General features: G+C 42.6%; 1 protein-coding gene and 1 long non-coding RNA gene across 6 annotated transcripts in view; one reads left to right on the top strand and one right to left on the bottom strand.

Moving 5' to 3' along the window:
- The window catches only part of LOC135302833 (uncharacterized), a 169,327-nt gene that overhangs the window by 54,743 nt on the left and 100,496 nt on the right, over nt 1–14,088 (bottom strand). The window lies entirely within an intron of this gene.
- LOC135302835 (uncharacterized) overlaps nt 1–14,088 on the top strand; it is a 54,166-nt gene that overhangs the window by 3,895 nt on the left and 36,183 nt on the right. The gene's annotated exons all lie outside the window — the stretch shown is intronic.

The raw sequence follows: 14,088 nt of genomic DNA, 5'->3' as shown, positions 1-14,088 counted from the left end.
AGCACAGTAGCCCCTCAAATAATTAAATAATTATGTCTATTTTTGCACCTCACAAACCAAGTGAATTATCGGGAGAGATTTACAACTATTATTTTTGTATGTCTGCCCTTCTCCAGAGGAATTGTCTGCAGAGGGTGACTAGGTGATGCTATCAGAAAAGACAAAAACCAAAGACAGGTTTCAATGGAAAGGACAGGAAATCAGGGCATGCTGAGGGGAAAAAAAAAAAGAAAAAAAAAAAGAGGAAGATGCAGAAAAAGAGATATTTCTGAGGAAAGCACATACTTATGAAATACTGAGATAGTGCAGGCTAATTCTCCATTGCTACCTAGGGCGGGGCAGGGAGCCTTGGCACAAGGTACCAATTTGACCTTGAGGCAGGCAGTGCTGCATTTTGTAAACAAGCCTGTATGATACAACTAAGTTCACCCTCATGCTGAATAAGCTTCTGCAGGTGTTTTCCAACAAAACATAGCAGAATTTGAGTGGCAAAACCAGGACTTAATGTTTCATCTTTTCTGTCAAAGCAAGAAGCTCAAACCTCCCTATCACCTTCTCAGGGCACTAGGAACATAAGTGACTTCAACAGGAAAAAAAATGCCCCTTTTTGTGGTACAACACCCACAGCAAACTGAGCATTAAATGGTAAATCTAAACTCTGAGATGCTGTGGACAGCAAGGGCCATCTCTTTGCTGTATACTTGTCTATTGTCCAGCTTGCTGGAGTCCTGTACAATGAGCACACAGGTATATAGTGGTAATAAGAGCAGTAATCCATTGCTGGGTAACTGATACTGCTTTGTAGAGCAACCAGCCCCTTAGGGTATAGCTAAGAAGAGGCAAACACACAAGAAATATCACTTCCTTCAGTTCCCTGGATTTTTCTTGGAGCTAACCCATCTAAATGCACTGATGTTCAATTTTATTTAGCTTCTGAATTAAAAATGAAGACCCGCTTGGAATTCTGCTTCTCTTAAGTTAGTTGGCTGCAGTCCAGTTCTCAAGGCTGGTGCTTTTAGAGCTTGATCCAATCCCAGAGAAGTCACTGAAATTGCTCCACTGATTTTAATGAGTCAAACCACTGCATGAGGAGTAAGCTATAATCTCTCAAGGCTTTTTTTTTTTTTTTATTTCTTCTATATGCTTTGAAGCACCAGCTGGTGTTTCTCGCAGACGCTGGATGTAAATCACAGTGGGAAGAGGGGGCTGTATGAGCACAACTGCTCCCTGTTGCATAACCTAGAAGATGCAGGTTAATTCAGGCGATGCTTACAAGATAGAGACTACAGCTCTTTTCATTCCCCAGTATATCTGCCTCTGGAAATATTTACAAACCACACAAAGGTGCCTCTGTGCCCTGCAGAATATTTTCCTTTGGTTCCTTTGTGAGTGGGGAAAAAAAGAGCATCCTAACCTCTGGGCATAATTTATGGCAGAAATAAATAGCAGAATGATAGAACAGCTTTAAAGTAAATTACTGAAAATATTCACCTGCCAGCTCTCCAGAGAAAGCAGGCAGGTGGGTGAGCCAGCATCAAGTCAGACTAAAGCCTTAGAGGAATAGAGTAGTTTCTTCTAGTCATAAAGGAACAAAAAGTGTTTGCAGCACCTGCAGGCTGTTTCCTCTCTTGAAGGAAGCTGGGAGGTTGAACAAAATATTATAGTGACAATGGAACAGTCTGTAGTCAAATTTTCACTAGGGCAAGATAAATAGAAGGCCATATAATATTCAACACTACAAATGCCTGCACTACCTGCCAACAAGAAGCATATGTATTTGCTGAGTCATTGTGCCTGACAGACTGAAAAAGGAATGGGGTACATTGAAAGGCCTTGAAACAAGGATCATGCATCCCCAAGAGTGTCTAGAACAGAGCTGTCTGACTGGTGATCTGTGTGCTGTGATCAGGCCATGACATTTTCCTTTGAATACCATCTTGGCAATACAAGAGATAGGAAAAGCTGATTAAGGAATCCCTTGAAGGCCATTTTTAGTTCATTCCTGCAAGCCTGAGCCACAGGCTCTTCAATTGCTTTTGTGTCCAGATAGGAGGGGGAGGATAGTCTGGAAAGCTGCTTCTCAGTGTACCTGCAGATCATCACAGCATCCACAAGGCATCTGAGAGAAGACAGTGCTTACTTTGGGTTTTTGAGTAGTGGAAAAATTGGATACCTTGGTAAGAACCTGACAAAATGTTCTGGGGAAAATACAGAGATCAAAGGGTACCTAAGATGATCATCTGCTTTTAGAAGAGCAGCCAGTGGACATGAGAGAATGAGGCCCTGGTCTTTGTAAGGACCTGCTTAAACTGAAATAGAGTGGGACAATTCTTGGGAGAGTTATTGCATCTGTCAGATCTCCTTCAAATCCACCAAGCGTGACAGTGGCTTTATTCCCTTTCCCTCAGCCCCAAGAGTGACTTGTGACCTGGAGCACTCAGCATGCTCAGCTGAAAGTCTGTTCTTGTGCCTGAACAAGCAGCTGTCTACATCCTGGGTGTCCTACATTACACCCAAAATGTGAACAGAGCCTGAAGTCTCTGACTTGACCTTAGAGCACCCTCAACCTGAGAAGCTGGGCCAATGCTCATCAGTACTGTAACTTGAATTCTGAGCTCTTGTGCTGCTGAGATGCATTGTTGTATGATTAATGGATGCCATTAAACTGGAGAGACTCTTCAGCCAGCAGTGAAAACTCAAGAGAAATACCAGACAGTCAGCCACAGTCAAGGGAGCTGAACTGAAAAAAAAAAGCTTGTGGTTTAAGAAAACTGACTTTCAGTCTCTTCAGGATTGCTCCATTCTAAATTGTTAATAAACACTGATTCACTTTAAGAAAGTTGCTAGAGCCACCTCGTGCCCATGAAGCTCTCGGGGCAGGAATGGTGTGAGTCCCAGCAAGGACAGGCCATGACAGAAGAGTCAGTCAGCACTGGTGCTACCCTGACTCCTGTTCCTAGTGGGAAGGCAAAGCCTGGGCATTTTGCTGATGCTGTCTCATCAGGTTTTTTGAGATGTAACTGGTTACATAGAGAGGTTGATATGAAGAAGACGAAGGTAGCATGCAGCTGGTAGTAACTTCAGCTATGTCAATTCCTGGTGATGGAATCCTACACATGCAAGTATTTGCACTAAGTGGGCCAAGCAAGTTAGCTTCTAATTGTAGTCAAAATGCACTTCAGTTAGCTCATCTGAAGCAAATGTTGGTGATAATTTGGGGGTTTGTAGTGCTGATAACCTTATCACTGGTCACAGATGCTTGAGTAATGACTGCACTTGAATACAGACAGGAAGTACCACATATGCTTTTTTGGCACAGCACAGAACAGAGTGAAAATTGTGTGTATTAAGCAATTCAAATTCCAGTTACTTGTGAGTTTGGACCATCTCTCATGGGTTAGCATTTGATGATTTCTCATGCTACGCAAAAGGCCAGCTGTTTACACCAGTGAAAATCCTGAACCAGGGAGGATGTGACAGACAGAGCCAAAGGAGTGGACAAAAATGCAGCTCCAAGTCCTGGGAATCTTTTCAGCAGGGAGCAGGTAAGAGAATTGTGTGAGGAGGGTGCACCCCTAAGCAGGAGGCAGGATTGCAGGTGCCTCCATCCCTGCGCTGCCACATGGACGGTTTTAAAGCAGAGCCAGTTACCATAGCAACAGCACCTATCAGAGCTGCCAGCCATCAGGATGCAGCTCCGGAGGAAGGTAAAGAACCAGGCTGACCTGCCTCCACACTAACCCCACGGGCAGCACACAGCCCTGTCCCAGGCCAGCTGTGCAGCTCCCAGGCCAGAGTTTTCCCTATAAGGAGCAGGCCAAGAGCTCTTCACTGAAGCTCCCACTGAAAGCTGGATCAGCTGAACAGCAGCTCCTGATTTGCAGCAATGCTCAACAGATTTTTGGATTCCCAGGAAATGGAAAGATACTGAGCTAAATTTTGTGGTGTTGAGGGACAGGTCAGAGGACAGGAGAACATGCAAAGAATCCTCAGCAGAAAAGAGCAGAGGGATCCCCCTTTTCTGACATACTTGCAGACAAGTGCTTTTTGCTCCCCTTGCACCTGCCTTTCCATCTTGCTTTTAACTACCACTGCTTCTCTGCTGTTGCTTTTTGTTCATACCCTCCCTTCCAGTGCTCCAGCAAAATCTTCTGGTTTGTAGGCATGATGCCAATGAAAACTGATGTTTACTAGCTCTAGTAGGGTTCATTTTCTTGCTTACACAGTTCACACTTTCTCCCAGAGAGAAAGAAGTCATGAAGGAGGGAGGCTGCCATTAGCAAGATTAAATGTCAGATACCTGAGAAAGCTGACACTGAAGAATTGGTGGAGGCAGTTCTTCATAAACAGGTGGCTACATCATAAAAGCTCTTACACTTGATAGTGCCCAGCCCCAGGCTGGCAGCCTTGGTAGAAGGGCCAGTGGCCAAATGGGTCAGAGACCTCTCATTCCAGGCAGGCTTCTTCTAGGTTGGACTGGACTGTACTGCAATGACTGAGTCTACACTCTCACCAATGCCTGCTTCTGCTTCTTCTCTGTTGTCTCGCCTGGGCTGTGAATCTCACATCTTTCAGCAGTATAGAATTAGTCTTACACTGAACACCAGGGATAAAAATACAGGGAAATTGTTAGGCTCTGATAAACAAACATTTTCAGGAACAATTTCATCTTACTGACTGGAAATTTGTGACAGTTCTGAGCTCAGGCAAATCAAGCAAACTGTTCATTCTGATACTGTGAGAGAAAGCAGCAGCAGCCAGAGAAATGGAAAGATCGACAGTTAATTGGAAATGTTACATCTGCTGTTTATGCAAAAGGCATAAATATTTATATCCTGAAGGCTGACTTTTGGGTTTGCTCCTCAGCAGGAAGATATTTACATTTTGAATAAAGACTTTTTTCTTTCTCCTTCTCAGTAAACGTGAGCAGTTTATTATCCCTTTAAACAGAAATCCGTAGCCAAGTTCTCCAGTCCTGTTGGTTACGTGCATGCAGATTCCCTTAGCTTCAACAGAAATTACAGGTGTGTGCAGACTGTGCCACCTCCCTCTTTATTATAGACAGAAAGAGAGCAGTGGGACTGAAATGAAGGGGCAGGAACTGAGATCACAAAATGAAAAGGCAGAAAATGCAGTGACAATTCAAAGACACCTGAGATAATAAACTGCTTTTCTAAATCTGCTTTTGGTAGGAAAATAATCAAAGTTTGCACCTTGAAAGATTTTATAACATTAGCTGTATAGAGCAAGGAAATAAATACTTGAAAAATTTAAGTACAACACTACATTGGATTGAGCTCCCTTCACCACTGTGTGATGAGTGAACCAGCTAACAGAAGTGTTTACATATGCAGTGATTCTGGAAAAGCCAGGGAAATATGCTGAACTACAGCAATATTAAGAAAACCAACTGAAAGTCTGTTACCCTGCAAACCATTTTGTGCCCTATCTGGCCTCCACATCTCCTGTTTCCCTTTGCTTTTCCTTGCTCCTATACATACTGAGCCAGGCTTCACCTCCATGCCTGTCCTGTCCCATACCTGCTGTACCAACTGCATTGCCTTCAGCTTGCTCACCCTCCTATGCTGTGCTCTCCCATCCTGCTCCACTCTGTATCCTCATCTCTGCCTGCTTCCATCCTTGTTCTCTCTCTCAAACTTCACTTGCTGTCCTACTCACCTCTCACTACATTTTATTTTACCACATGTGGCTCCAGCCACCTCACTCATCCCTATCATTTCCCAATTTGAGGCTCTCCTCCCTCACCTCTCCCTATTACTCAGTCTATTCTTGTCATCCTCTCTCTCCATCTGCTCTCTTCTCTTTGCCCAGTCCCAGTGTCAGCCCTTGTGTCTGCCCCTGTTACATTCTCAGAAGACCTGAAACCCACACATCTCCGTGCGGATGCTGAAGATGTTTGCCTTAGTCTCTTCTACAGCATCATTCATTTCTCATTTTAATCATTCCCTCTGACTAGCTGTAACATTAAAGCTCAAAAAGAGTTACAGATAAACAATAACAAAACACTTTGATGAGATGTAGGATGTTGTGGATCATTCTCTTTAGTACTTATCAAACACACTGGTCCACCCCTGAAGGCCAGAGCACACATTGCAGTGCTGCCAGGCATCCAGGCATTGCTTGAGGATCCCAGACTTAGGCCTTGGACATCTCAAATAGTGCATCTTGCCCCCTATTTAATGATAAAAACTATGCCTCTTTCAAGGACTAGAGATTCTCCAAAGATATGATGTCATTCTTTGGAAGCACTTGTATGAAACATGGTTAGGTTTATGGAAGGAGAGCCTGCTGTGAACAAGAGGGATACTTGTTCAGAGCAGGCTCTGTGACAGGAGTACTGATTTGTGCCTCCGTGGCACAGAGCTACCAAAAAAAAATGCACAGCATTCAGATTCCCAAAGGATCAACAGACCAGGCCAAAGCTATGGTGGAATTTACTTTCACCTCCTTTCTAGCAATCGCTGGATCATTTTCAATGACTTCTCCCTTGCTTCTCACAAAAAAAAAAAAAAAAAAAAGAGTGCATCACAATCATGAGAGGATGTTGGCATTCTCCTCTGAATTGCCCCTTGTTTCTGAGATCCTAGAATCTCACAGCAAGATTTTATTTTAGTTTAAGGGAATTTTTGTGTGTGTTTTAAAATGCTTTGTCCTCTGGGACTACTTTTTCTGGCTCACATCGTTTCTGTTTCCATGGCAACTACAGCTGGCTCAGATGTGCAGTTGCCATGGCAACTGTCTGGTCCTCCATTCAAACGACGCATTGAAACAGGAATGATATTTGCATCCCCAATGCTGTATGGAACAAATCTCTTTCACCACACATGGGGAAGACATAAGACAACTGTATAAAATCAGCACAAAATCCAATTTAAATCCTCTCACAGAGGGTTTTAGACAGCTGGCGATATGAGAGAATTGCAAAGAAATTGGGCTTTTCCATTGCAGGGCTTAGGGGGAGGCTGGCACTTGACTGGCATTTTCAAAGTCTGTTCTAGGCAAAGCAGTATGCTTGGAAATACCCACATGGGAAGAACACAAGATATTCCAGGAACAGCTATTTCATGTAAAAGCTACCACATCTTACTTTCTGTAAGGTCTCAAGATAAATCATTGTGTGCTAAGAAATACATGATAAAATATACCTTAGTATTTCATTCTAAAGATCAGATCAAAGCTTGCATTACTCATGATTCTATCTTGGATGTGACTACTGTTAGGATGCCTGTGACCCTCTTAGGTATGTTACAGATTTACAGAACAATAACACATATCCAGCTCGTGTCCCCCTCTCTGCATGTGTAGCCCCCCAGACATCAGGTGGGAGGTGCCCTGCAGATACATGGCAACACCACAAGGCACCATAACTCTGCCTGCTCCTCACAAGATGTAGTACCAGAGGTGCATTTCTCTTCTGTGATTAGGCAAAAAGGTGACAATGGTAGGATTTATTGTGTGGCATGTGTAAGGGCTTTGTGTTTAACTTCCTAGTGTCATCTACATGTGCCTGCACTCACTTTGTTGTTTGTCTTCTTTGTTTTTCTTTTTTTTCTATCTTGTTGCTGCTGTTAGGACAAATTATGAAGAAAGGCATAGGCAGATCTCTCTGCAAGGCTCTGCTGGTTCTGTCCTCTTCACTTGTCTTCTGTAGCTTCCCTAAGGATTTCGATGTTTGTAACAGGTTAACAAAAGACAACAGCTGTGCAATGGAGTACTGTGGGGAAAATGAGTGCATTTCCTTGGGGAAGCAAGGAGTTGGCACCTTTCTTTTACACCATCAGCAGCTGTCCCTGTGCTGTCTTGGGCTTTGTCATGCTGCTGGGTTTGAACATGATTCTCCTTGGAGGGGTGCAGTTGAATCTGAATGTTTGCTTTCCAGATGGGCAGTGTCCCGGCTGCCTCGCTTGCAATAGCCACAGTCCAAAAGACTGAATTCCTGAATTAGTGCATGGTTTTGAGGTGAGGTAACTTTGGTATCTTTCCCATCAGCCAAAGCAATTTAAAAACAGTGCTGTTAGTAGAAAGGAGTAGGAAAGAGCAGGAATAATTAAAGAGCAAAAATTACCACAGGGCCCAGGCAGCTGCTGCTAATTATTTATCTGCAGTGTGCAGGCCTAGCTTCTCTTAGGGCACAGGGCTTATACAGTACACCTTATTTTTAAACATTTTGCCCTATAATGTTTCATCAACTTCTACTGTTGTCTCCAGAACTTACTTGGTCCCATTAACCAACAGAACATTATAGACAATCATGAACAAATGTATTCTACTGTCTAATGTCAGAGGAAAATGATTAGCCTTACTGGATAAACAAGACACATAAGAGCCAGGAAACTTGCCTAAATCAGGTGGTCTACAAGAGCACAAGGACTGGAACTCAGGAGGCCCTCTACTTAGGCATTACATCCCTTCAGTGAAAGCATGGTTCCTTTTCACTTCATTGGTGCCCAGAGCTTTTAAGCAGTAACACCTCTGCCATCCGAATACAGTAAAAGCCTTCATGTGAAAATAATGGGTCAAAATAAATTTCTGAATAAGGTGCTAAATTCTGCATGGCTTTCCTTCCTCATTTGGGGTATTTTCAGCAAAACTCACCTTGCACTCATGTGTGATTGAATCAATATGTTTTTCCATCATTTATGTTGGAAGGAGCACCATAATACAACACTCCTTCAATTACAGAAGATGGAATCAATACATTTCACCTCCATTTATGTGGTTAAGGCCTAAGTCAGCATAGCCCACCCTGTATTTATGGGGGTGGCCTTAATACAGCTCACTTCCATTTAATGGGGAGAAACTAATATGTCTTGCTTTCACTTCCAGAGGGTGGGAAGAAAAGAATCAATAAATCCACCATCATTTATTGGGAGGGATCTACAGATCTCACCTTGATTTACCAGGGAGATCAATATCTCAGCCTTCATTAAAGGAGGTGGTATGTTGGACTAAATAAGGCTCATCTGCTTTTAGAGCAAATTGACAGAATATGTCTCTCCATGTATGAGGAGATGATTCAGTATGGCCTTCATATATATATATATATATATATATATATATATGGTTCACCACCTAACACTGGGATACATGCATTTCAGATCAACAATAGGACTGGGAAGACAAAGGCAGGTTCAGTACAGTGGGAGTGTGGACTTTGTACGACAGAGCTTCTGACTTAGAAATCTCTTTATGCTTTCCCATTTATGAAAGGCAAAGATTCAATTTGTACTAGAGTGTGTGGAAGCCTCTGGATTCAGTGTAATTACATCTTTCTCTAAAGAAGACAGTCTTAAGGCAGTTCCTCATTTCTGCAGAGGTAGATTTGGTGGGCTCCCTAATTTACAAAAGCTGGATTCACTGTTCCTGATCATGCTTAATAGGGAGCTTATATGAACTGTATATTAATTGTAGAAGCAGAGAAAGGGGTATGATTAATTCCAGGATGACAACATTGTGGCAGGCTATCTGAATGTCTGAGAAGGAAGTGCTTCTTTACAGCTCCTCAGAGTACATTGAAGCAAACTTAAGTGGGTTTATGGCTATGAAGAAAAGGGAAGATGTAGAAGAACCTAACCTACTTTTACATCAGACCTGTTATTGGCATGATTTTTCTCTGCTGCATCGCACAGTATGCAGAAAAAGCTGATCTCACTGCATATTAGAGCTCCTACTTCAGGCTGCTTCAGGTTTCTTTTCTTTGTCTCCAAAAGACACTAATCACCACCCTTCATATCATCCTCCCTCAAAACACCTCAAAGCACAGCTGAAAAGAGTGTGACTTGTCCTTTAATCACCTATTAAGCATCTAACACCACAGGACTCTTGTGGACACCACAGCAGGGAGCCTTTCAAATTTAGGCTACTGATTTGATAGAAGCTCAGATTACCAGTGAGTGACCAGAAATAAATGCTAGTTGATGCAGCCAGGGGGCTTGATATGAGTTAGGGGGCATCAGTACCATTCCCAGAGGAGATATGTCAGAACAACTTAGGAAAAAATATCAACCCAAGTGCCCACCTTGTTGGGTTTCTCAGCGGGAAGCCTGTGGACTGAAAGGACCCCAGAGATTGAACTGCCCTGTCACTTTTCATTATGTGCAATAGCTGCACAGCATACAAGCACCTGCAGCTCCCACTTCAAGGTGAAAAGATAAAAAGCAAATAGACAGCACTGTAATATTACCATAAAAATACAGTGTATTGAAAACATGGCAGTCCCTGCTGACCTCTCCTTTTTACCAGGCAAAAAGAGGAAATGGGAAAGCAAGAGGTGAGGAACCAAAAGCAGGCTGGTTTTGACTCAAGCTAGCTGCTTCTTTTGGCTGGTGAAAGGGTGCAGCAGATTTCCAGGAGGCAGATGGGATGTGCCTTTTCTATCCCTGAAGTAGCAGGAATGCTTATTTTCATCACTGCATTGCATCAGCATCACTGCTTCTCCATCCCAGCTGCTTGTAGTGCCATACTTATAACTCTGTGTGTCTCTGTGCAAAAGGATTTCTCATGGTCTGCCTTTTCATAAAATGATACTGGTTAACTAGGTAGACAGACAGAATGTGAGAATGTCTATTTGCACATAGTATTTCTATTACAAACAGTGTGCCCTCTCTTCCAAGGCTCTCATGCTACCTTATTCTCTTGCCCTCAGAGACACTACCACTTCCCTATTTTTTTTTCTTTTCAATTCAAAATATAACACCAGTGTTTCTGGATCTCCCTTACTTTATGCCCTGATGTCCTGGCTTTGCACCCTGCCTTCCTTCTGTTTCTCTCTGGGGTCTTTCTTTATGACACCCTTCCATAGACCTCCAGGTAAGCTTCTCAGTATTGCCAAAAAATATGAACACCCTCCAGTCACTTCTATAAACCTATGTAATGTTATATCTTTTCCTAGTCTAATACAATGATAAATTAGAGAGAGGGGGAGTTTTTTTCAGTATGCCACCATTTTTTCTTAAAGCTTTCTGAGAAATCTTCAGCAGTTATGGATGGATGTGTGAGTTCTGGTGTTACTGAATTCTTAAGGCACACAATACAGGCAGAGCCTCCCATGACTACTCAGATGAACTCCTGGAATGTGATTTGGAAAAGGACCAGCCATGTGGATGGGATCCAACAGGCTACCTCAGAAGTTATTGCAAATTCCATCCAGAACTGGAATAAAGCAAGGGAAGGAATAAGAATATCCTCCTTAGGGCAGAAGTGTGCCTTAATTACAGAATATAAGAGACCACACGGTATGATGATGGGCTTTTAGAAGAATCTGAATTAATATCCAGCTCTTACATGCTGCTTTTTGTTAGAAGAATTCAAAGTGCTTCACCAGTGGCACAAAAATGATGATATTTTGCCAAAACCAGCCAGTGGCAGGACCACAAATGGAAACCAGCTGTCCCAAGCATCCTGGGAAAGTGTGCTAGTTCCTAACCATACTTTCTCCCATAAAAGGAATAAGAAATGTGTTCAGCTTCTTGCATGTACCAACTGTAAATAAGCAGAAGGACACATGTGAATTCTTTCAGGGGTAACCTTCATAAAAATACCTGTTTTCTGTAGTTCTACAAACCCTTCTCCCAGGAGTGCATGGTAAAGACTGCATGACAGAGGTACTCAGCGTATGTTCTCCCCCATATTTCTGCCTTTGTCTACCATAGCAGCCAGTGCAGCTTGGGCATAACTTAGAGCAAGCCTAACCTGCAGGGAAGTCATTGCAGTTCCAACTGAAAGCAACAATAACTTCTCTTTGTCTTGGTATGAGCAGATGAGCAAATTCAGAGCAGTTATTGAGAAGTGGTATTTTGTGGCCCACAATGTATTTTAACACCTTTTCATCATGAGATGACCAGGCAGGCTTTTTGCACTCTTTCCGTATCTATTTGATTGTGCTTTCAATAGCTGTAAACAGGGACACAGTAACAGTCTTCCGTCTGCACAGAGTCTTGTTCTGCATTATTCATACATTGCCTTCCTATTTCACACACTTATGTCAGTCCTCACTCAAGCAAAATTCATGCTAAATGATTCACGCTCTCTGTCTCTGTGTGTGTCTTTCTCTTTTTCTCTTTGAAATGGGAATGAGGAAAAAAACGTCAAAAACTGGTAATCTGAGCTTCTATCTCTCCCTTTTTCCTTCTTCCCTCCTCAGCTAGACCCCAATTCCCAGTGACATCCATATCTGGTCTCTTGATTTAGTGTGTCTGATGAAAAGAAAACGGAGCAGAGGAGCCACCATTGTTAAAAAGTCTCATCAGTATTGTGCTGTTATGCACTGATTAATTCTAATTTCTGAGATTAAAGAAGGAACACCCCCCCCATATACAGATCCTTATCATAGTTGCTGCTGCCATAGATTGAACTTCTTGTTCTCCTTTCCCTGCCCTGCCCTCAGGAGATTTGCCTTGAGAAGTTTCCACACCTATTTTAGGAGCATACTAGTTGCTTCAGGGCACTTGCTGGGTGCTATGCAGTTCTGTTTTGCTACTTTCATTACTTGAAATTCATATGGGATTAATAAAGGGCCAGCAAGAAGGCACACGTTGTGTCATTCTGTATACAGGGATGAATCCCAGCTTTGTGGTTAGTCTTTTTCTACTTGCATATATGATGCAGCTGAATGACTTAACCTGCAGTTGCCTGACTGTAAGTCTCCAACACTACATCAGGAGATGACTGAGCTGCTGCTGATGGGTTGAAGAAAGCAACCAAGAATGCTGGAGCCAGTTTTCACAGTTCACCCCACAGGGAAGGTATCAGAGCCAGAATGATTTTATATTACCATACATGCCAGTGTCCAAGGCTGCATTTTTCTATCTTAATATGGCTAAAGGGTTGCAGTCATTCCCCCCAGAGCAGAAATCCCTACTGTCATCTATGATTTACGTCATGCTCAATGCGCTCTAAAGCACTGCATCAGGGGATGTACTCTCAGTGCACTAAGAAACTGAAACTACTGTTGAATGCAGATGACTGCCAGCTGAATAGACTTTCTCACTGGGAATTACCAGTGCTTGCCAAGCTGCAGTGGGTGGCCATTGCTTTTCTTGGGGAATGTGAAAGGTTCCTTTGGTTCATTAGAGCCCTGAGTAAGACCAGTGTAACTGAGAGATACCTACCTCCCACTGAGATCCTGCAGTGCCACAGTCAGCAGAGACACTTCTGCTGATGCCCTGCCTGTAGTGACAAGCAGGCTGAGTGCTTCTGACAGGCCAAACTGCATAAAAGAGTCTTAGTTTAGGGATTTTTTCCTCCTTATGGTCCTGAAATATATTTGTATTTTACGTCTCATCTGTTGCATTTTAGTGTCTGCTACAAAAACCACCTACTTTAATGGACCTGTGGAGCATGAACTTTCCTTCTGGAATCAACCAGTTAAGTCCAATTATACTGATACCTTTCTCCAAAACTGGCCCATGTCAGAGGATTATGGGGAAGGTGGAGACAGACCATTGATGACAGATGGTTTGAGTACAAGGATTATTGCAGTAATACAGTATTTTTCAATTACAGAATTGTGCTATATGGAGACTTGGTAATATTGCTGAGAAATTATCCTTTGTAAGGATTTGTATTTCTTATCTAGAAATGAAGCAGGTGTGGCTTTTTGCATTAAGAAAATTAGGGAATAAAGCAAGCAAGAAGGACCTATTGAATCCATTTTTTTCTGATATTGATAGTAAATGCTCTTTCATCTTTCTTATATTCTTCCTGGTTTAAGGCTTTTGAAACAAGGTGAACATTTTTTGTGGTCTTTACAGTTTAGATGCTATTAAGTTTTGTTTCGTCGGGCCAGGGTTTTATGAGCCTTTAAAAGAAAACTTAATACCAAAGGATAGCTCAGCTATTACCTTTGGAGGCAAATAATGAGCAGGATGGCTTCTGCTGCAGTGTTGGAAACAAAACTGTTTAATAAAAGGAAAAACAATAAACAGAAAATCCGATCCAGGTACAGAGGTCTGCTCCTGGTAAAACACCTTCACAAAAGCCTCGCAGTTCTTTTGTCTTCTCTTTTTCTACCTGATGGCCCAGGCGGGATCTTTTGGCTCTCATCCAATTAGGTGACCCCAAGGTTTT

Source organism: Passer domesticus, chromosome 6 (assembly GCF_036417665.1).
Source record: "Passer domesticus isolate bPasDom1 chromosome 6, bPasDom1.hap1, whole genome shotgun sequence".
Taxonomy (NCBI): domain Eukaryota; kingdom Metazoa; phylum Chordata; class Aves; order Passeriformes; family Passeridae; genus Passer; species Passer domesticus.
This window is presented reverse-complemented; position numbering and strand designations above follow the sequence as displayed.